We start from the raw sequence: 24662 nt of genomic DNA, 5'->3' as shown, positions 1-24662 counted from the left end.
AGGGAGATCTATATTTACTAGATAAAAAATCTATCTGACTTGTGCATTTAAAGTCATATCTTTAACATACTAGAGAAGTCTGAAAAATGATGAATTTACTCAGGTTAAAAAGAGAAAAAAATCAACTTAAAAGATGAATTAGTAGAAAAAGATTCTTCTGCTCTCATTTTTCAGACAATCCAACTTTTAAGTTGGAGGGTATTCAAAGTCAATGAGCTGAAAAGGATCTCAGAAGCCATCCTCTACCATCTGTCCCTGAACAGAAATGAGTCTAACCATCTTCTCTCTTACCTCCGGTCTCCAAGGATCCCATTTCAAGTTGACAGAACCCAAAGTATTAGTCAAATGTACTTTTTTTGAGCCTAACTCTGCCTCTCTGAATCTTCTGCTCACAGATCCTATTTCTGGTGAATGGGGAAAAGCAGAAAAAGTCCAATCTTTTTTCCTTATGGCACCATATTCGCATACATGAAGTACCATCACATCCTTCCTTCTGCCTTCAGATTTAACACTGTCAATTCCTTCAGTGGGTCCTTTACATCCCCTTACCATAGAGATCTCAAGAAATCCAGTAAGCTTTGGCATTTTGCTGGTATCTAGCTGGCAAAAGGGACTTCATGTTTGGCCACTGATTGATCTGTAAAGATTCTATGTTCCAACAATTGCTTTGGTTGACTACACTTAGAGTTAGGAATGTGAGGTTAGCAAACTTCATCTAATCCAGGTGTGTAAGATTAGCAAACTTTCCTAGTCACAGTGTTCTTATTATTGAGAAGGTAGGTCTCAGTTCAGTGTACCCACTGAATGAGAGCTACTGGGGGGCCCCTCCCACTCAGGCCCTGTGCATTAGCCCAGCAACAACAATCAGCTATAAAGACAGTCACCCAGGTGATGTAGGAGTCATTTCTGGAATCCCTGAAGTATATCTAAGATATTGAAGAGTAAGGGATTCCTACAGTCTTACTTGTGGGGAAAAAACTCCTTGAATTGTGATCTTTCCTTCTTGGTATTTCCTCACAATAACATGATTGACTCTGAATTTAGCTGAAACCCAGGAAAGGAAGGTTGAGGTCATCATCGACCCTGATGCTATGGATATCAGCCCAGTTTTCTACTGCAATAGCCAACAGTAATGCACTTTGGAAATCACAGAAAGTATAAAGCAGCATTGGATTTATTGTTTTGTTGGTAATCTAGAACTTGAACTCAGATTTTTCAGACTTAACACTTTATCCATGTATCACTAACTGCCTTAAATGCAGTTGTAACAGCCGTAACTTAACATGAGACAAAAGTTACTCCCTTCAAGACAGTCATATTTTATTAAGAGAAATACAGAATATATACAAAATTGATATATCCCTACTAAATATAAAAGGGAATCATGAAATGCTTCTAGATGAAAGGGACACTTCTGAGACTTGAAATAAGAAAAGGATTTCCAGAGATCAAGGTGAGAAGGAAGAGTATTTCATGCCTTAGTGGAGAACAAGAACCTCATTCAAAGGCTGGAAGGGTGGATCTAAGGAATCTTTTCCTTAAACCCAATGGTGGATTATCATGGAGAAGTACAGAATGTTTGAGAAGTTGTCCCTAACTTATGGAGAGAAATATCATGGAGGAAACCAAGTTCTTACAAAACATCCTTTCATGGCATTGAGAAAGTCAGAATCTTGCACCACATGAGACTATCTCTTTGATCCAATATGGTGATTTTTATATTTTAATATTATTGCAGGTATTGGGCAGGATTACTTGAGTGCAAGATCTAATGCAACATAAAGCTAATAATTCATATTACACCAATCACTCCAGTTGGCAGCCTGCCCTCTGTTTTTATAATTCTATTTGTCAAATTTTTGACGTGTTTTACTTCCTCTTGGCTATTGCAAAATCATTGTAATCTCCTTCTAGTACATATATAGAAGTATATATAAAAGCTGTGACCTGGTTTCCTTCAGAAGCAACAGTTTGTTGGAAGAGAGAGACTTCTAAGTCACAATGGTAAGTAACAGGGTTCATCTTTGAAGGGAAGTAAAGATATTATTATTGGGTTTTTGTGAGGTAGGGATTGGGGTTTCTCCTGAAAGTTGTCAAGTCCTTAGTGGGACTGGTTGGAAAATTTTCTCATGGGCTCCCTGTAGAAAGGCTGTATGATGTAGTAGAGAGGAAATAGGCCTACAAATCAGGAAGTTCAGGGTTCAAATTTTAACTCTCATATATCCTAGTTGTTTTTCACTTATCTCCCTAGGTCTGAAAGGAGGACAAGAGTCAATTCTCTGCCTTAGTAGAGATAGTTTCTTCTCTGGAGCCTCCATTGTCCATTAAATAACGGATACATTATTTTTTTATATCTCAATTGTAATATGTCAATTGCTTCCATAAATTCTGTTGTCATCATGTCCTATTCCTGGGAAACAGGCTATCCCCTCTCTCAATATGACTGTACCCATACTCAGGCAGTACTCTGTGCCAACATCACCATCCCCTGTTACTTTCCCTACTTCTCTCCCAAATCTCTTCCCCTTACTAATGAATTTATCCCTAATACAAGAATTCAGAATCTTGAATCTGGCTTAACAAATGTTGGCATGTGAAAAGAATGGAACATTGTTCTTTAAGAAAGAAAAATATGAAGAAACCAGAGAAATATGAGATGATCTAAATGAACTGATGCAGATTGAAAAAAGTAGGCTCAGGAAATGTCCAAAGTAGTATAATGATATAAATGGAAAGAAAAACCTTGTCTTATGAACTCAGATGAAATGCAATGACCAATTTTGTTTCCAAAGAATAGAAGACAAAATGTATTTATTGATAATAATAATAGCATCCATATGCTATTATTCGGTATGGTATATGAAGCAATAATACCTAGAATTTATTTTATATCTACTATATGCTAGGCATTGTGCTAAGTGTTTTACAATTTTTATCTCAAAACTACCTTGGGAAGTAGGTGTTATTATCTCCATTTTCCAATGCAGGAAACTAAGGCAGTTAGAGTCAAAAGGTGACTTGAGTCTGGCCACAAATTATTTGTCTCCTCTTGTCAGAAAAGTGGGTGACTGTGGACACAAAAGGTAAAATATACAGAGGTGTATTTATGGATATATACAATGGCTATTTGGAATCAGTATGATGAAGGCTTCAACCATGTATCTGTCACTAGTTTGGGGACTCTGAAGAAGGCAGAATCTTATTAGGGTCATGTCAAGGATTCAGTTTCCTCTTTTGTAAAATGAGAGTGCTACAATTAATGATCTGTGTTATTACAAAGGAAGAGTCTTTTATTGGGAAGAGGAACTATATATTGGGCAGAAATAGTGGGACAAAATGGGAGGGTAACTATAAAACTTAAAAAAAAATTCTAGCCATTTGCCCTCCTAACTCTCCTTTAATGTTAATCTTTTCTTTTTTAAAATAGAATACATTGCTAAGTGTTCTCCTTGCCTTGGCTATCTTTGTGACATCGTGTGATGCTCAGTGCTTTTCATTGCCCTTGAATAAAGATTCAGATGAATTGCAAGGTAAATCTTGGTTTACAACTTTTTCCTGATTCTAGGGACAATTTGTTTAGAAAGAAAAGTAACTGGGTCAAGCTTGAATGATCTGTGTTCATTAGAGGCAAGATTCGTGGTATAGGAGTATGGGCAAAAAGGAGAAAAAGTGGATTTAATCTAAAGATATGCCTGAGATGGAAAAAATAGGCAGCTGTCTAAAAATTCACTCTCCTTTCCCCACCATCTCCATGAATTAAGGAGCAGTATTTAATTACTTAATGTCTCCATATGACATATTTCTAAGGGGGAGCATGAGTTAGTGGTCAGAGAGTTAGGATTGAAATGAAGAAGATCTGGATTTAAATCTCACTTCTGACGCTTAATCAGCTTGTGATGCTGAGCAAAGCAATAGCCTCCTCTGTTTCTCAGGCACTTACTTATGAAGTCACTCCATGCAACAAGCATCTATTAAATATCTATTGTATGCAAAAACTTGCAACTACAAAATTCAAATTAATCACAGAAAATTAAGATGAAAGAAAAAAAACAGAAAAAAAAATCCCTGCTAACACATATCTTCCAAAATAGCCTATTGGACATTTCCAATTATCACTAGAAAAGCTTAGAGGATGATTTAAAGGCGGCTCTTGATTGAATGGCTTGTTAAACCTTGGAAGAGATTAAACAAGGGGAATTGTAGCATCTCCTTTGGAAATCTTAAAAATTGGTCCAAATTTTCCATTGTTAGTGTGGTACCATTCCAGATAGCCTTCAGACATGGTAAAAATCTTTCCTAGAAGCATCAATTGCAATTTAAAAGATTTTCATATGTTCTGTCTTAGGTTGCAAGGATGCTAATGGCAAAATTCATGACTTCAATAGTGAATGGAAAGATGGTTGTAATGAATGTAATTGTGATCCAGAAGGAATAAATTGCTGCAGCAAGTAAGTTCAAGGATAGCTCTTAATAGAAAACAGTAAAATGAAAGCATCTCTGATCTGGAAACCAGAAATACCTATTTAAGAAGTGGTCATTGGGCCTTTGTTTAAAGGCCATTAGTGAGGGCAGCTCCTTTCCCTGTTGGGCACTTCTCATGGTTAGAAAGCTTTCATTGCACTTAAAAACACACTCTTCAGAGCAGCTACATGGCACAGTGGATAGAGCACCAGCCCTGAATTCAGGAAGGACCCAAATTCAAATCTGGTCTCAGACACTTAACACTTCCTAGCTGTGTGACCCTGGGCAAGTCACTTAACCCCAGCCTCTTCTCAGTCTCCATTTCCAGTTCTCAATTCTCCCTGAGACCAAGCAAGCTGAGCAAGAGTATACCCTGTTCACCATGACAGAAGTTTCCCTTCTTCAGGCTATGATTCTTATATAATCTTTTATAACCCTATTTCTCTCCATTTTTGTTACCCTGTGAATGTACCCCAGATGAAGGAACCTTTCCTTCTTGAAAGGTTACTCCCTGAACTGAACATGATATTCTGGATGTGATCCAATCAGGAAAGAGTAAAGCAAGACTTTAATCTCTGCAGTGGAAACATTGCATGGAGCCTTGAAATTGGTGTTGAGAAGATCTGAGTTTAAAACCTTCCTCAGACATATACATGCTGTCTCTGTGATACTAGGCAAGAAATTTGGTTTTTGTAAACCTCTATTTCCTCAACCATTAAAAGAAAAAGAAAGGATTTTGACAGAGGGAATTTTCCTTGATGACTACTAAAATACCTTCCAGGTTGAAATCTAAGATCTAGGATATTTTTATATTAAAAACTCAGCCCATAACCTGATTGTGTGATCCTGAACACCTCACTGGACCAGTCTCAGCCTCAGTTTCCTCATCTATTAAAAAAGAAAGAGGGGTTTAACTTTGGTGATTTCTAAGGTACCTTCCAGTTCGAAATCTAGAATCTGTTATTCTTTTCTATTTAAATTCAAGGTCAGAGACTTTTTAGCTATGTGACCCTGAGCTTTAGTGCATGCTAACTAGCATATTGCGGGTGGCTTGAGATGGCTCATTAGGAGGTTAGAGAAGACAGATAGGTCAAGATCAGAGGCTCTCTGGAATAAGGGTGTGTTAATAAATTATTCATCCATTCTCAAGCATCACCCTAATCTTTGCCCAATTTTTTTTTCAACAGGATAAAGATGCCTGTGGAATATGACCAAGTCAAGTGCAAGAAAATTTTCCATGCAGAGACCTGTAGTTACAGTGTTGTAGAGAAAGACAATCCCTCAAAAGCTTGTGAAGTCAAAAGTTATATGTTTTAATAACTCTGCCTCCTCCTCACAAAGTTTCTACCAAAGTCATTACATCCCAGTGGAACTCATTCACTCTTGAATCAATGGTTCTTCCCTTGGAATTCAGATCTCAGATCTTCATTTTATTGAAAGCATTGTGATTTTAATAAGTAGCATGCTGATTTAAATGACAAAATGCCAGTTCTATGTAAATGATAAAGTACCAGTTCTCTGGCCTCTGAGATCCTCATGCCTCTTGTAGCCTGCTGCCTAATGAATATTCCAAGAAAATATATTATCCTATAGCATGAAATGGATCTGTTCTTTTTCTTTTAAAGAAATTCAGCATTTATCAGTGGGGTCTTTGGGGCTCAAACACACTATGGTATTTTGCTTCTACTCACTCTCACGTCTATATTAGAGACTCCTGGGACTTCATTCCTGGAAGAAGTAAACCAATTAATAATGGAGAGATATTTAACAGGTGCAAGGCGGCTTATTTACCAGGGTTGATAACATTCAGTTGAGTAGTATCATAAAATACATTAAGCATATGTAGGAGAGAAAAGGGACATATAGGGTCACAATAGGGAGAATGAGAGATAACTGATGGGCAGCATAAGCATTTCATTGATATTCTTGAAATAATTGAATGAGAATGTATTGTCCTTCCCACTCTAAGCTCAGGGCAGCCTTGCAGCAGGGAGAGTTTCCATAAGATTCCTACCAAGAGAATATAAAATGTGATGTATTTAGATTCAGAGAACTTCAGATCAAATCTTCTTTCAATAATCAATTAATCAACACCATTTCTTAAGTACTTGCTATTAATCAATCAATAAGCACATATTAAACTCATATTAAGAGCAAGGTATTGTCCAAAGTTCTGGGAATATAAAGGCAAAAATCTGTAGCATTACCTCTGGGGCTCACTCTCCAAACTCACTTGGCATTGAAACTTGTGTTCCAGGGGAAAAAACATCAGTTCTTCCCTAAAGATCCCAAGGTTGTTTAAAGAGTAGTAGTTTCTATTATTATTCATGAGCCCCTATCTAGTGTGTCCTCCAATATCGATCAACCAGTAGTATTATCAGCTTATAGAAAAACATTTTTTGAGAAGATATGGTAACAAGAACAGGTAACAAAACATTATACCAGTGATAAGTAGTATTTAACAAAAACCAATAATACATATTATCTGAAATGGATATAAGCTAGAAGTCCTCCCAATAAGATCAGGGATGAAACAAGGATTCCTGTTAGCACCACTACTATCCAATATCATTACAGAACTGCTGTAGATAGAGCAATAATACAAGAGCAAAAAATTGAAGGAATTAGACATGATAATGAGGAAACAAAACTATTGCTCTTTATAGATAATATGACAATGTAATTGGAGAATCACAGAGAATCACCTAAAACTAGTTGAAATAGTTAACTTGAACAAAGTTATAGGATTTGAAATAAGCCCACATAAATCATCAGAATTTACAGACATACCCACAGAGAAATAGAAAAAGAAATTCCATTTAAAATAACTATAGACAATATCAAATTCTTTGGGATCCACCTGCCAAAACAAACTCAGGGATTATATGGACACACTTACAAAACACCTTTCACACAAATAAAGTCAGAATTAAGCAATTGGGGAAATATCAATTGTTAATGAGTAGCCAAAGCCAATACCATAAAAATGACAATTTTACCCAAATTGATAAACTTATTCAATGCCATATCAAACTACCAAAAATATTGCATAGTGCTAGGAAAAAGGAATAACAAAATTCATCTGGAAGAACAAAAAATCAAAAATATGAAGGGAGTTAATGGGAAAAAATGTAAAGGAAAGCAGCCTAGCTCTATTAAATCTCAACCTATATTACAAAGCAATAATCAACAAAAATAATCTGGTATAGACTAAGAAATAGAGTGGAATAGATTGGGTACACAATATACAGTAGGAAATAATCATGGCAATCTTGTGTTTGATAAATACAAAAAATCCAAACTTTGGAGACAAGAATTCACTATTTGAAAAAAAAAAAACATTGTGAAAACTGAAAAACAATATGGCAGAAACTAGGGTTCAAACAACATTTCACACCATTTAACAAGACAAGGTTAAAATGGATTGGACATAAAAGATGATGACATGAGCAAATTAGGGGAGTGTGAAATAGATTATTTGGATGGATAAAAAAAGATTTTATTATGAAACAAAAGGTAGAGAGCATTATAGAATGTAAAATGCATTTTTATTATATTAAATTTAAAAGAAAAGCAATGCAGTCAAAATTAGAAAAAAAAAAAACAGAAAACTGGGATAGAGTTTTTTACAGCTACTGTCTCTGATAAAGGCTTCATCTTTCAAATATAGAGAACTGAGACATGTTTTTATTAAAATGAGCCATTTTCCAATTAATAGTTAAAGGAAATGAATAGACCATTTTCAAATGCAGAAATCAGTTATGTATATTGATATGAAAAATTCCCTAAATCATTATTGACCAGAAATGCAAATTAAAGTAACTTTGAAGTATCACCTCACACCTATCAATTTAGCTGACATGATAGAAAAGGAAAATAACAAATGCTTGATGGGATCTGGAAAAATTGGAATACTACAAAAAATATGAACCGGCAATTTTCAGATGAAGGATTTCTACTCATATGAAAAGATGCTCTAAATCACTATTGATCAGAGAAATGCAAATTAAGACAACTCTGAGATACCACTACACACCTTTCAGATTGGCTAAGATGACAGGAACAAATAATGGTGAATGTTGGAGGGGATGTGGGAAAACTGGGACACTGATGCATTGTTGGTGGAATTGTAAACCAATTCAACCATTCTGGAGAGCAATTGGGAACTATGCCCAAAGCACTATCAAACTGTGCACACTCTTTGATCCAGTCTTGTTTCTACTGGGCTTATATTCCAAAGAGATCTTAAAGGAGGGAAAGGGACCCACATGTGCAGAAATGTTTGTGGCAGACCTTTTTATAGGGGCAAGGAACTGGCCACTGAGTGGATGCCCATCAGTTGGAGAGTGACTGAATGAGTTATGTCATATGACGGTTCTGGAATATTACTGCTCTGTAAGAAATGATCAGCAGAAATGATTCAGAGAGACCTGGAAAGACTTATATGAACTGATACTGAGTGAAGAGTGTAGATCATTATATATGGCAACAACAACATTATACAATGATCAATTCTAATGAACATAGCTTTTCTCAACAAGGAGACAATTCAGGCCAGTTCTAATGGTCTTGTGATGAAGAAAACCATCTGCACCCAGAGAGAGACTGTGGGGACTGAGTATGATTCACAACATAGTATTTTCACTTCTTTTGTTGTTTGCTTGCATTTTGTTTTCTTTCTCATTTTTTTTCAATTTTCCATTGAGCAGCATGATATTTGTGGGAATATGTAAAAATATGTAAAAAAATTAACATATATGAATCAGTTGCTGTCTAAGGGGAGGGAGTGAGAGGAAAGGGCAAAAAGTTAGAACATAGAGTTTTTAAGAGTGAATATTGAAAATTATCCATGTATATATTTTGAAAATAAAAAGCTTTAATTAAAAAAAAGAAGAAAAATTGGGACACTAGTACACGCTTGATTGAGTTCTAAACTGGTCCAACCATTCTGGAGAATAATTTGGTACTATGCCCAAAGAGATATAAAACTGTGCAAACTCTTTGATCCTGCAAAACCATTGCTAGGTTTTTATTTCAAGAGATTCAAAGAGGAGAAAAAAAGAAAAGGAAAAGGACTTATATGTACAAAAACATTTATAGCAGCTTTTTGTGGTGGCAAAGAATTGGACATTGAGGGATGCCCATCATTTAGGGAATGACTAAGCAACTTGTGGCATATGATTGTGATGGAATATTGTTGTGCTATAAGAAATGATACTTTCAGAAAATATGGAAAGAATTAAATGAATTGATGCAAAATGAAGGTAAAAAACAGAATATCTTGTGCAGTAATAGCAATATTATATAATAATCTACTATGAATAACTTAGTTATTCCCAGCAACACAAAGATCCAAGATAATTCTTTTTTCTTTAATATTTTATTTTCCCCGAATTACTTTTAAATCATTATAACATTAACTTTATTAAGTTTTTAATTTCACATTCTATACTTCCTCTTTCCCTGAAATGCTAAGCAATCTAATATAGAAACTTAAGACTTTCTGATATGGTGCAATTAGTTCTTATAGAGTATGTAGCAATAACCCCAAGAGCACCTGGCTCTTTGATTTTATTATGAGAACTTGCTTTTTCTTTTTCTTTTATTATTCATTTGGGAATGGTGGGAAGTATTAAGGAGAAAAGATAAAGTGAATATGAAAATATTTTAATTGAATGATACTAAAAGACTAAAAATAAAAAGTAAGACTAAGACATCTTACAATACTTAGAACTGATATATTTCTTCCCTTAGGCTATCTTGCCCCAATTTATTTTATCTTACCAGGAAGCTGTGACCACAAATATTGCTGGTTGTCAGATAACAACCTGCTGATCATTGAGACTAATGAGCAATAATAACTAGCTATTTAAGTTAGCACAGGTAGAGAACAAAATTGGATACCCACCACTTGACCTAGTGATGTTTCAGACCTAAAAAGACACTTCTGGAATGTTTCCTCACTCTACACCAGCCTACCGGAAGCTCTGCCCAGGTAATCATGGGTACTGCACCTGCTCACAAAGTGAGAACCACTTTTTAACTCCACCTCTAAGCCATAAAATTAGCATATCAGTGACATGAAACACCTGGTTTCTAACTTTTTCTTATAAATGTACCTTCTTGCTCTTGATCCTTTGTTAATTTCTTTTAGAGATCATATAGTTGTTAGCAACATAATTTTCCCCTTAACTTGTAGACAAATTAGGCTTGCAAATTATTTGACCATACCTGCTACAGCAATCCGGGAACCTCATCATTGCTGGAGCATCCTAGACTTCAATATTTCTGTTTCACTGAGTTGTGTGTTCAGAGGGTTTATGGTGCTAGTTCAAACTTTTCAAGTTTTGAGGAATATGGCAATGACCCAGTTGGGAAATTCTTGAGCAAATAAAGGGAAAGGCTAAAGATTTATATTGTCAAAGTCAGTAATAGACTAAAGAATAAGAGAAACATCTACAGCAGAAATATGGGCAAACCCATGTTCTGCAAAGTCAGAGATACAACAAAAAGGTAAAGTCTCCAGTGGTAATTCAAAGGATTAATACCAAGGTGAGCAATGAGAGGTTGAGTTTTGGGGATAGTTCTACCAACTTAAAGCACTCAGTGTTATGTGGATGCTCACTTTCCACCTCCTTTAAATTAATCTCAGCTGAAGCTGTTCTGCCCGACTCATTGCCCTCCAAGGCAATATGCATGGTGGATTTGAAAGAATGTTTCAGATATTTAGGTACAGATTGATAGATACAAAATATAGACTGAAAGGACAACAGACAGACAGACATAGGTAAATAAATATATACATAGGCAGGTAGATGGATAGATATATAGATAGACTAGATACATACATATATACATATATATATATACACATACATATATATAGATAAATAGATATAGATAGACAGGATAGATAGATACATAGAATACACAGATACATACATAGGTTTACAGATACATATATAGATACATAGGCAGGACAGATACATGGATATGTACTATTTAAATAGACAAGATATATAGTTACCTAGATAGACAGGATTGATACAAATATAGGTACATACATACATATATAGATACATAGACAGGAGAGAGAGAGAGAGAGAGAGAGAGAGAGAGAGAGAGAGAGAGAGAGAGAGAGAGACAGAGACAGAGAGACAGAGAGAGAGAGAGAGACAGAGACACAGAGACAGAGAGAGAGAGAGAGAGAGAGAGAGAGAGAGAGAGAGAGAGAGAGAGAGAGAGAGAGAGAGAGAGAGAGAGAGAGAGAGAGAGAGAGAAGAGAGAGAGAGATGGAGATGATAGGCAGGATAGATAGATAAGAAGATAAACAAAACCATAGTATAACAAATAATGTTTGTTGATTCTGGTGGTCCCAAAGCACAGAACCAATAGCAGTGACTGGAAATTTCAAAGAAGCAACTCTAAACTCAGGATAAGGAAAAATCTTCCTAATAATTAGAGCTTTCCAAATGCAGGATGGCATGCCTAGAAAGTTTGTGGTTTCCTCCTAGCTAGCAGTCTTCAATCATTGGCTTGATGACCATTTGTTGAAGATGTTCTAGAAGATATTTTTATCCTGTTCCATTGATGCTAGATGACATCTGAAGACTCCTTTCAAACTATGAGCATGAAAAAATGTGAATTATGTAATTTTATTATTAAAAGAAATATAGTTGGAAGTGGATTCATAAATAAAATCCAAAATTATGTTATCTACTAGAACATTTAAAATAATACTCACATGATAGATATAAAATATAGAATGAGATACACTTTTTGGACACAGCTAATAATTCATCTTCTTTGATTTTATTATGAAAACTTGCTTTTTCTTCTTCTTTTATTATTCATTTGGGAATGGTGGGAAGTATTAAGGAGAAAAGATAAAGTGAATATGAAAATATTTTTAATTGAATGATACTAAAAGACTAAAAAATAAAAAGTAAGACTAAGACATCTTACAAGTGCTAACAGAGGTAGGAATAGTGATAATTTCAAATAAAAATAGATTTTTGTTCAGAGATAAATTGGGGCTTTTATATTACTGAAAGGCAAAACAAGTAAGAGAAACAATAATACTGAATGTATATATGCTAAATAATGTAAATTACTAAATATAATCAAAGAAAAACTAAGATGGCTATAAGGTCCAATATACAGAAACCTAGTTATAGGAGTTTGTAACCCTCTGTTATCTAGGACAGATAATGGGACAGATCAAACATAAGAGGACAACAGCAAAGAAATTACAATCTTGAAATAATCAACTCACAAGTAGAATTAACCCAGATATACTTCTCAATCCTTATGTTCTTATTATTAAGTACCTTTAAGCTAAACCTAACATCCTCTTTCTGCTGCTAACTCCCTCATGTCTCCCTGAGTTTGAGAATCAGTTTCCTTTTTTTCTTTTTTGAAATATAAAGGACTTGGACTAGTTATCTAAAGCTCCTTCCCTCTCAAAAAAATTCATGATTATAAGAGAACAGGGGAAAAAGAAAAGCAGGGCATATACTTTTTTTCCTTTTAAGTACATAAGGACCCTTTCACAGAATTATGTAAATTACCTAAAACAGGGGTTCACATGAGAAAATTATCAAGAGGTACCAGGGATGGCTTACAATTAACTATATTGTCCTACTGAATTTGACTAATCCCTTTATGTCTTAGGTACATATGCATGCAAAATAAATGCTAGAATGTATTTCCTTTCACAAAATAATTGGGAAAAAAAGATTTTTATGGGACTGTACATGCTAAACTTTAGAATTTATTTCCTTTCATGCTGAACAGGGATTGTGGAAAGAAAGCCACAGGGTATGGAGACTGAAAAATGTGAGAACATCTGTTTTAAAAGGAGCCTCATTTTTATGTGAAAATAAAAAAAAAACTTAAATTATAGTTAGATATAGATATAGAAGAAAATCAAGAAAATCAACTATTGAAAAACTGGATGTTGATACCATCTAGAAAACTTTCATAGTCAAAACTGCCCTGCTGGGAAAATTTAGAGAATAAAATAACCATATTACCAGAGGAGAATAAGGAGAAAAAAATGAAATGTCACACCTAAAGACTATAGAAGGGAAAAAAACATACTGGTTGCATAATGCCCATCAAGTCATTTATCCCTATCCATACTCCAATGATTCTCAAAACTTTTCAGTCTTAAGGCCTCTTTACATTCTTAAAAATTATTGTAGAGAGAACTCCCAGGAACAATGAAATCCTAAGTCAAGGCTTTCTCGCCATCATGTTCATCATGTTTTTGAATGAACAGTGAACTGAAGAGTTACTCCATCTTATATGTACTTCTAGTCATCCACATGAAAAATTATCCAATAGAGGAATAAACCCTTAATTCTCTTTGACTCCTCCATGTACTGGATGGGCTTGAGGGTGAGAGGGCATGACTATGGCAAAGGAGTTTTATTTAGGACTTTTCATTCTCTGGGTGAGATAAAATTGTCAAAGAGTTCATATATTTCACAAAGGAGATCCTAAGAGAGTTGCATGTGGGTGAGATGGGTGGGAATCCTATTCCCTCAATCTCAAACATGACTTAGCAAACTAGGCAAGAAAGAGTAGCTTGTAAAATCATGCTTCTGTGTTAATGATGATTGGTTCTATTGGTCATGAGCCCTAAATGTGAATTGGAAAAAGGGATAAGTCAAGGATCAATGGTTCACAGATTTAATGCTGAAAGGCATTTTTATTTTCTTGAAAATAGGGCCTCTTGAGATATTAAGTGGTGAATATCCCTGGGAAACCAAGCCTGCATGATAGCATCCTGCTAGCCTGAGGATTGTGGAAATTAATGTCTCCAGCCTATTTGGAAGTTTTGCTGGCAATTCCTTATGAAAAACTCTCATTCCTCTCTGAAGAAAAGACATAAACTAAGTTGAGTTTTAATACTAGTAATAATTACACATTTCTATAGTGCTATAAGGTTGATAAAACATTTACCTCACTACCATCTTGTACAGTAGGTAATAGAAGTATTATTCCTACCATCCCCATTTAACAGATGAGGCAGCTAAAGCTCTGAGAAGTTGTGACTTACATAAAGTTACTCAACTCATCTATGGGTAACAGTGACCCCAACCCCATTGTTTAATGGCCCATTATGTTGCATTTCACCCCTCTCCACACCCAGGGTATTCTGGTATCCTTAAAGGTTAGAGTTCCCACAAATTGTATCTATTTTCAAAGCCTCCCCAGCACCCCAGTTCTATTACAAAAGAATATTTATTTCAAATGTATATCAAGAACAAATATACAACTATTCTTTTAACAAGATCTCAGTGTCTAGGAAGGGAGAGAAAAATAAGTTTATAGACTGACTAAGTTCCACTAAGTTCCAAGACCAAGGTGCTCTGGGATAGCTTCCTAGCACTCTGGCATCTCAGGGCATCTAGCCTAGGTTCCTGGCTCCAAGCTTGCCATAACTAGACTCCCAGGTCTAAGAATTCCTGACTTGTGCTCAGAACTGAAAAAGATAAATGAAAGAGATCCACACATCCCAAGCCTGATAAGGTACCAGGACCTAGCAGGGAGAGTTAAGTAGACCTAAATCCACACTCAGCTTGCTTCATGGTTCCCATTCTTTAGGTGTTTTTAACTCTCTCAGTTCCACCAGAAAGAGAAAGCAAGACTCTCCCAGCCTGAGACCTAAAAATACAGCCTCAATTCCAATAGACTTGCGATGGAAAGAGCCATCCACAGACATAGAGAGAACTATGGAGACTGAATGTAGATCAAAGTATAGTATTTTTACCTTTTTTGAGGTTATTTATTTGCTTGTTTTTTTCAATTGTGTTTCCCCCCCCCCCCCCGCGCTCCATTTTGATCTGATTTTTCTTGTTCAACATGACAAATATGGAAATATGTTTAGAAGAACTGCACATTTAACCTACATTGAATTGTTTGCTATCTATGGGAGGGAATGGGAGAGAGTGAGGGAGAAAAATTTGGAAAACAAGGTTTTGCAAAGATGAATGCTGAAAACTATCTTTGCATGTATTTGGAAAAATAAAAGTCATTTTTTTTAAAAATAAATAAAGATGAAGTCTTTTCAAGATAGTCAAAGAATATAGCCTGAACCCACACATGGATTGGGGAAACACAAGACATTTCCCAAATGTAAATCTCTGCTATGTCCCATTGTGGATGCCTCCATCTTAGGGAATCTGATCATACACAGATTATAATGTTATAAATGTCTGGAATGGGTTTGATTTAATCCCGGTTTTCTGATTACAAATCTAGGTATTACTATGGGGTTTTGTAGAATTCCCTTTTTCCTGGCAAGTAACTGGGGTTAGAGTTGGGGGGGGGGGTAGAGAAGAGAAGGAAGGGAATAATCATTTATTTAATGTTTACTTTGTGCTGGGCTAAGAACTTTATAAATATCTCATTTGATCCTCACAATTCTGGGAAGCAGGTTGTATTTTATCCCTATTTTACAGATGAGGAAACTGAGGCAAATAGAAGATAAATGACTTGTCTAGGATCACACAGCTACTAAGAATCTGAGGCTGGGTTTGAACTCAGGAATATCCAAAGCTCTTGCCAGTGTACCACCTAGCTATTAGTAGCATAGCTGAGCTAGCTGATTTCTCAATGAGTGAGACTGTATCACTCCAATAAGTGCTAATTCTTCTGCTGTTCCCTGTTATTGAGCTCACTCTCTCCCATAATTGGCTCAATTGCCAGGAAGGTTTATCTGTGAACAACTTGAGTCATACTCCATCCATGTAATAATATACATTGCAAGTAGCATTCATTATTGATTGCATTCATGAACAATATCAGCAGGCTTTCAATTTTGTTCATTTGCCATAATAACCAGGCTTTAACATCCCTGTAAATTCCTGATAAGGTTATTCAAAGAAATCATGCGAAATGAATTTCTTATAGTGGGTCCCAAGGTCAAACCAAAAATATAATAACAATCATGGTAATAATAATGATTAGTCCAATAAAGGAATAATAAAATGATGATAAATTGTTCTGCACTATGCTGGTAACTTTACCTCATCCACATGAAAAAACCATATAAGAAATATGTAAGAGGTATCAGGTACAGATAGTTTTCTTGCATAGATCCTAAAGGTTGAAAGAGAGATAATTTGATATCATATAAAGACATGTCAAGGGTAGGCATAGAGGACAGAGTCCTGTGCCTGGAGTCAGGAAACTGAGAGTTGAAATCCAGCCTCAGACACTTACTAGCTATATGACCCTGGACAAGCCACTTAACCCCTATTTGTCTCAGCTCCTCATCTGTAAAATGGGGATGCATGAGAGAAGGAAACAACAAACGACTGCAGTATCTTTGCCAAGAAAACCCAATGGACATAACGGTCATGAGGTCATAGAGTTGGAAAAATTGAACAAAACAAAATTCATCCCAGCTAAACAAGAACATAGCAAGCAGGATCCCTCCAGTGTGTGCATCTTACACCCAACCAGGAACAGTGCACCTCCAGACTAGACTTCCAGAGATTATCCTCTACCCCAAACTCACCAGGGAAGTTCATTTAATTCTGGCATTCTAGGAGATGAGATGCCCTGAGCGCTAGATGAGTGAGTGAAAACCCTCCTAATGCATTCTATCTAGCCAGGTTAGACCAAGTTTTATCTTATCTAGATACCCACCAGGAAACCAAGGTCTAATCAGAGTTTGGACACTGATTTTTAAAAAGGAAAAGGACAGATCGATTTTATGCTATTATAAGTTGTATTTTCTTTGAACATTCAACAGATGGCCGATTATAGGAAGTATGGGCACAGCCTAAACTCCTAGAAGATCTTAGAAGGCACACAGTTGGCACTCTGTGTTCTAAATCAGTATGTCTGGCTTGCAAGGCTTTTGAGACAATGAAGACCCAAAGTCATGCCCATTTGGTTCCCAGCCCCATTCTGCTCTGAATTCTCAGGAAAGGCCCATTGTTATAGGCCAGAACTTGAAACAAGGTGCTAAGTCAGTGGAATTGATAGAGACAATGGTTATTTAGCATGGTGCTTACCAGTTCTCTAGTTCAGTACAGGTACTTAGTACTTACTATAGTTCCACAAGATTCACACCTTTGATAAGAGACCACATAAGCACTGACAAACTCAGCCAGAATCAGAACGAGGGAAGACGGAGAAGTGGTGGCAAGCTGTCCTCCTTCACTTCTCCACTGAAACCAAGATCTGGAAGGCTTCCAGAAAAACTAGCTGAGCCCCGAGACTTTGAAGGAGATAATAAAGGATTTGGACTTTAACCCCTGGCTACTCATGTGGTGATTACTGAAGTGAAATGAAGGCTGCCTCCAGAGACCCCCAGAAAACCTCAACAGAGAACATTACATTTTAGAGAGAATATTACAGGCCATTGCTCAAATGTGGATTAGTTCCATTGGATTGTGGTAACTTTGGCAGCAACACTGGAGGAGGTAGAGTTAGTCCATATACTCGGAGACTATGCAGGATATTTTGGGGTTGGCTTTCTTCACAACCTTATAGCAACAACATATAATCGAAAATTTCCTTACATCTGATTTTGTCATAAGACAAGGGAACGTGAGCTCTGTTGGTAGAAGAAAGAGCAAGTATTAGGAGGGTTCTTGTAAACTTGCTCAGGAGAGGCAGCATGGTAGCATGGATAAAGAGTAGTAGAGAGTTGGCCATAGAAACAAGGATATTAGGGTTCAAGTCATGTCTGACACATAGTGATCATATGACTCTGGACAGACAAGGTGATACCACATGGCTTGAGGGAGTTTCCTCACCTGGTGATTCTCTATACTAATTAAATCACAGATGTGCTCCTTATCCCTTGTGAATGAATGAATAGGATGAAGGTGACCTGTAATTCATTGAGAAGCTTACCCTTTTCCCATATACCCTTGGAAGATGAACAATCCATGTAATGACTACTCTCAAACTACCCACAAGCCTTAAAGGAAGGCCTGGCAGGGCACCAAAAGCCACATTGTGTAAGTGCTTTGAGCATTGAGTGGTTCTCAGCTCATATTCCCTCTTTCAAGATTTATACATGAGAATATATAACTTTACCTCATCCATATGAATAAACTGAATTTCACAGGAACTGAGAAATTTAATTATGTCATCATGCATATCTACGAACTTGTGCAGGTCACACTCCTTTAGCTTTAGGATCAACTCCTTTCTCATCCCTATTTTCAGACTCTCTTTAAGGCTTAGATCAAGGGCTCATTCCTCTCTCAGCAACTAAAACTGCTCTGCTGTTCCTCAAATTTTCCCAGAATTCTTTGTCTAGAAATCCTTTGTCTTCAACACTTTTGTGAAGTATGGTCTTCTACTTCATTCTGTGATATCCAATCCTCCCTAAATGAATGTAAAATACTAAGGGCAATGACTGTCATTTTTCATCTTTCTCTAAAACTTTGTGTAGTGTCTTGTACAAAACAAGTATTTAATAAATGTTATATTGAATTTCACCAGGAATGGAGGAAAGCATTGGATTTACACACATATATTGTATCTAGGTTATACTGTAACACATGTAAAATGTATGGGATTGCCTGTCATCTAGGGGAGGGAATAAAGGAAGGGAGGGGAAAATTTGGAAAAATGAATACAAGGGATAATGTTATAAAAAAATTACTCATGCATATATACTGTCAAAAAATTATAATTTTAAAATTAAAAAAATAAAAATTTAAAAAATTAAATTTAAAATTTAATTAAAATTTAAAAAATTAAATTTAAATTAAATTAAATTTTAAAAAGAAGAAAAAAAAAAAGGAATGGAGCAAAGCTTTTGAACCATCAGAAGTCTCCAGCAGGAGAAGGAGCTGCTCTCACTAAAGGCTTTCAGACAAAGACCCAATGGCCACTTGTTGAAGAAGGGTTTCTGGTTCCCAAATAGGTTCTACTCCATAACTGTGAAGTCCCCTCCAAATCAGAGATTCTGTCATTTTACATCTATCTATTTAGGGCCAGCCTTGAACTCACTTGTTACAGCAATGTATTCCTTGATGATATGAACAAATCTCACAATGACTTTTCCATTTCGTGTCAAATTCGTGCATTATGTTGTCATTATCCTTGCAACCTAAGACAGAACATGTGGCAAATCTTTGGTAAAATTGCAGTTGATGCCTCTAGAAAAGATTTTTACCAATTCCTTAAAGCCCACCTTAAATGGTTTTTAAGGTTTCTTTTCTTTCCATCTTATTTTCTTTCCAAAGTTAATTTAGGCTTTACAGATACAACTTTTTGCACATAGCAGATGTTTAATAGATGCTTGTTTTTTTTTATTAATTTTATAATTATAACATTTTTGACAGTACATATGCATAGGTAATTTTTTTACAACATTATAATAGATGCTTGTTGAATTGAGGGACTAAGTAGATAAAAGCTTGAGGCATAGAGAAGGCTACTGGTTTGCCCAGCATCCCAAAGCTGATTAAGTATCAGAAGCAGGATTAAACTCACATCTTCCTAACATCAAGACTAATTCTCTAACCACTAACTCACAATGCCCTTAGAAACATATCATAATGCTATGTGAAGTGAGTAGAACCAGGAGAACATTATACACAGCAACAGTAAGATTATACAATAATTAATTCTGACGGACATGATTCTTTTCAACAGTAAGGTGATTCAGATTAGTTCCAATAGTCTTGTGTTGGAAAGAATCATCTGTACCCACGAGAGGACTATGGGGACTGAGTATGGATCACAACATAATATTTTCACCTTTTTTGTTGTTGTATACTTGAATTTTGTTTTCTTTCTCATTTTTTTTCTTTTTGATCTGAATATTCTTGTGCACCATGATAATTGTGGAAATACATATAGAAGAAATGCACATGTTTAACATCTTGAATTACTTGCCATATAGAGGAGATGGTGGGAGAAGAATGGAAAAAGAAATTGAAACACAAGGTTTTGCAAGGGTGACCATTGAAAATTATCTGTGCATATGTTTTGAAAATAAAAAGTTTTGATTTTAAAAAAAAATTTGAAAACATCAAAAGCAGAAAGTAAGCACACTACCTCTAAATTTCATCACAGAAGGGCAAAGGTATATTTTAGATAGCTATTTAGATGGATATTTTCTCCATCTTGAGCACCTCTTTAGATTAAATCACTTTCCCCACCTTTTGCCACTATTCCCATCCCAAGAGTCTTGGCTCCAATGGACACACATAGACCATTCAAACTTGCCCCAGTCATTTTTGTGCTAAAAATTCTCCTGTTCCTAGAGTCAGGAAACAGTTGTAAACAAAGATTTACCTTTTTGGTTACTCTTGCTAGTGATGTCCAGGAGTATCATGTAGTATGTGGCATCACATAATGTCACAAAGATAGCCAAAACAAGGAGGATGCTTCGCAAAGTACTCTATTTGGGGGAAAAAAAAAAAAGAAAAAAAAAAAAAAAAAAAAGAAAGAAAGAAAGAAAGAAAGAAAGAAAGAAAGAAAGAAAGAAAGAAAGAAAGAAAGAAAGAAAGAAAGAAAGAAAGAAAGAAAGAAAGAAAGAAAGAAAGAAAGAAAGAAAAGATAAAGGTTGAAGGTAGGTAGAGGAAGAATGGCTAGGGTTTTGTTTTTTAGGTATTTTAGTTTTATATCTGCCTTCCCTTTTTATTTCACTCATTGCTCAATATACAGTTTCTCTTCCTGGCCATTAACCTGTCCCTTGTAATAATAAAGTCCACAAGAGAGTACAGTGGAGAGAACATTGAACATGGAGCCAGGAACACCTGAATTTGGATCTAGCCTCAGACATTGTATGACTCTGGACAAGTCAATTAATTAATCTGTCTGCCTCAGTTTCTTTATCTGTAAAACAGGATAATGATAACCTCTCAGGATTGAGGATCAAATGAGAGAATATTGGAAAAGTGCTATTATTACATAAAATAATTAAGCAAAACCAACCCACACAATTAAGCACATGTCTCATAGGATCCCAGGATTGTAGATTTGGGCCTGAAAAAGGAACTTAAAGGTCATTATGTCTAGAACCCTCATTTTACAGATAAGGAAAAAGGCCTGGAAACACATCTGGCCTGAGTCTGGCTGTTCAGATCACAGAACTCTCATCCTAATTAGAATCACTCTACCATATCATGTACAATATTCTGCATCGATAGCCATCCACCTTTCTGACAAAAGGAGAAAAATATATTTTGATCTCTATTCTCAGGAACCAAAATTAATCACTAAATCTCATATGAATTCAAAATTTTTAGAGTCTTTTCTTCTCCTTTCCATATGTCTCTTATTATTTATTTACTTTTTTAATATTCATTTTACTATTAATTATTAATTATTATAGACATATGGAAATATATACTTATTTTGTACATTGTTTCCCTGAGCCTATTCACTTCATTTTGCTCACTTTGAGTTTTTTTTCACTCAGTTCATAAAGGTCTTGCCAGGCTTCTCTGATCTCTTACTATTTATTTCTTAAAGGACAATAATATACCATTCTATGCCATAATTTAGTAAACCAAGTCCAAGGTTATGAATTCTTATAAGAGGGGAAAATTCATTTGGAGGGGAAAGAGGTAAAGTGAACATCTACAAGCACCTTCTATTTTAAAAAAGAAAAATAAATAAAGATTAAAAGAATTCCTAAAGTGTAATGTTCTTCTCTAAAGTGTAATGTTCTCTGAGAGCAGATTTCTTGGGGAGCTTCTGGGAGCAGCCTTAGTTTCAGTTCAGTCAATAATCACCCCAAATGTAGCCAAGAGTTAAAGTCCAGATCCTTTATTGTCTCCTTCAAAATAGCCCGGTTACCTTTCTTAGAGGCCTCTTTCTCTCCTTGGTTCTGAGAGCTCTTGCTGCTAGTCCTTTGTCTCTTCCAGCTTCTGCCTCTAGCTCCCTCTGAATCCAAAGCCTCCAGCACAAAGGTGGAAAATGGAATGAATTTGACTCCGCATCAAGAGTGGGCTTGTGGGCTTCTCTGTCTGGCCCTGAGAGCTTCTTGCTTATATGCTGTACACTGAGTATACTCCAATCATTACATCACTAGGAAACCATTATTTGTTGTAGGATTAAATTAATGCTAAATTAGATTTAACCATTGTCTCCTCAATTCCACTTCATACCTTGTTTCTTTATATATATATATATATATACTTTTTTTTGTTAGTTTTATAATTATAACTTTTTTTAACAGTATATATGCATGAGTAATTTTTTACAACATTATCCCTAGCATTCACTTCTATTCTGAATTTTTCCCTCCTTCCCTCCTCCTCCTCCCCTAGATAGCAGGCAGTCCCATAAATGTTAAATGTGTTATAGTATATCCTAGACACAATATATGTATGCAAAACCGAATTTCTTGTTGCACAGGAAGAATTGGATTCAGAAGATAAAAATAACCTGGGAAGAAAAGAATACATCCTCATACAGTATCGTTGTTGAAGTATATAATGATCTCCTGGTTAGTACCTTGTTTCAAGTTTTGGCCCATAGCATCTCTTTGTAGGATCAGATCAATCACACTGAACCATGCTAAATTAGATAATTATTGTCTCTATCAATTCCACTGATTTAGTACCTTGTAAGAATCATAACACTAAAGTTTAATTGTTGTTGTTAAGGATTAAGTTTTATAGTTCAATAATTAATGCCTTAACTATTCTGATCAATACAACAATCCAGGATAATTTCGGTCTTTATGATGAAAAATGTTATCCATCTCCAGAGTAAGAATTGTAGAAGGCTGAAACTCTGTATGATTGATTTAAACAAGGTGCTAGCTCAGTGGAATTGACAAAGACAATGATTATCTAGTTTAGCATGGTGATTAATAGTTCTCTAGTTCAGTATGATTGAATTAATCTTACAACAAATAATGGTTTCCTAGTGATATAATGATTGGATTATACTCAGTATGATGAAAGATTTAATTGTAATAGAATATTTAAGAGGCCAGAGTCAGACCTAGAAGGGGACTAGAACAGACTCAGAGAAGACAGAGGCCTGGAGGCTGGAGCACAAGCTCCCAGGCTCAGGGACACTTCAAGACAGAGACCATCATAGTGGTCCTCCTGCCTCTTCCACAGAAACCAAGATACATTCCAGAGGACCTCCAGAAAGCTAGCCAGACAAGGAGAGAAGACTGTGAACTCTGCTGAAATGAAGGCTGGTCTAGAGACCTCCAGAAAACCAACCAGAACACTACAAGTATTGATTGAAGCATTTTTTTTTTTGCTTTTTTAACAACATGGATAATATAGATATGTTTTACATGATTGAACATGTATATTCTACATGAAATTGCTTCTTATGTCAGGGAAGAGAGAGGTGATAAGAGGAAGAAAGAGAGAAAATTTCAAACTCAAAATTTTTCTAAAATGAATATTTAAAATTTGACCTTATGTGTCATTTGGGAGAAAATAAAGGATTATTTTAAAAAGAATATTTTAAATGAATGTTAAAATACATAAAAATGGCAAATATATTTCCCTTTCAAAAACAAAAGTTGTATAGCTTCCTTCCCTTTTTATTACACAATCACTGTTCAATATATAGTTCCTGTAACCTACAATTAACAATTCCTTTGTAAAAACAGGCAGCTGGGGACATAGTGGAGGAAAGGAGAGAAGGTATTAGAGACAGTGATGTTTTGTTGGCACAGAGTACCACTTGATTATAGATACAATTATACAAGGAGGGGAGGTTCCTATTAGGAGATAACTAAATACAAGACAGAATCCAGGAGAGAGCCAGTATGACGTGGGATTTGGGAGGAAAGAGCAAAAATAAATCTGAAATAACTATACCATGTGGAATTTTTTAAGTTCATTTTTTTTATCACATCTGTAATTCTACTAGTTGGGGGTGGAGAAACCTCTAGAGAAAAAACTGTCTCCAAGGCAGATAGACTCCCTGCCATTTTTAATCAGAAAGTTAAGTGAGAAACTGACAACTACTATAGATGAGAGCTAGGATTTGACCCTTGAATTTTTGACTCTTTACTGTGCTCCCTATCTACTACTACATCATGCTGCTTCTTTACAGGGAGCCCATGAGAAAAATATAGGAGCAGAATCATTGAGGGCCTGACGACTTTCAGCAGAAATCAAACCCTTACTTCATATACAGGATAAACTCGTTACTTACCATTGTTTCTTGGTAGTGTCTCTCTTCCAAAGAAGTGTTGCTCCCTAGAGCATCCAAGTCGGGCCTAAAGT

The 24662-nt window shown here is 35.7% G+C and overlaps 2 long non-coding RNA genes across 2 annotated transcripts in view; one reads left to right on the top strand and one right to left on the bottom strand.

Annotated features, from left to right (window-relative positions):
- LOC141558729 (uncharacterized) overlaps window positions 1-24662 on the bottom strand; it is a 45626-nt gene extending 20964 nt beyond the window's left edge. Inside the window, exons 1-2 of the long non-coding RNA XR_012487129.1 lie at window positions 24592-24662; window positions 20746-20851 (exon numbers count right to left, since the gene is read on the bottom strand). This is a non-coding gene — a long non-coding RNA (uncharacterized LOC141558729). The remainder of the gene's footprint in view (window positions 1-20745; window positions 20852-24591) is intronic.
- On the top strand, window positions 1884-6061 carry LOC141558728 (uncharacterized). The gene is made up of 4 exons (XR_012487128.1): window positions 1884-2004; window positions 3428-3530; window positions 4346-4448; window positions 5649-6061. It is a non-coding gene; the product is annotated as an uncharacterized LOC141558728 (long non-coding RNA).

The sequence above is a fragment of the Sminthopsis crassicaudata genome, chromosome 2 (assembly GCF_048593235.1).
Source record: "Sminthopsis crassicaudata isolate SCR6 chromosome 2, ASM4859323v1, whole genome shotgun sequence".
Taxonomy (NCBI): domain Eukaryota; kingdom Metazoa; phylum Chordata; class Mammalia; order Dasyuromorphia; family Dasyuridae; genus Sminthopsis; species Sminthopsis crassicaudata.
This window is presented reverse-complemented; position numbering and strand designations above follow the sequence as displayed.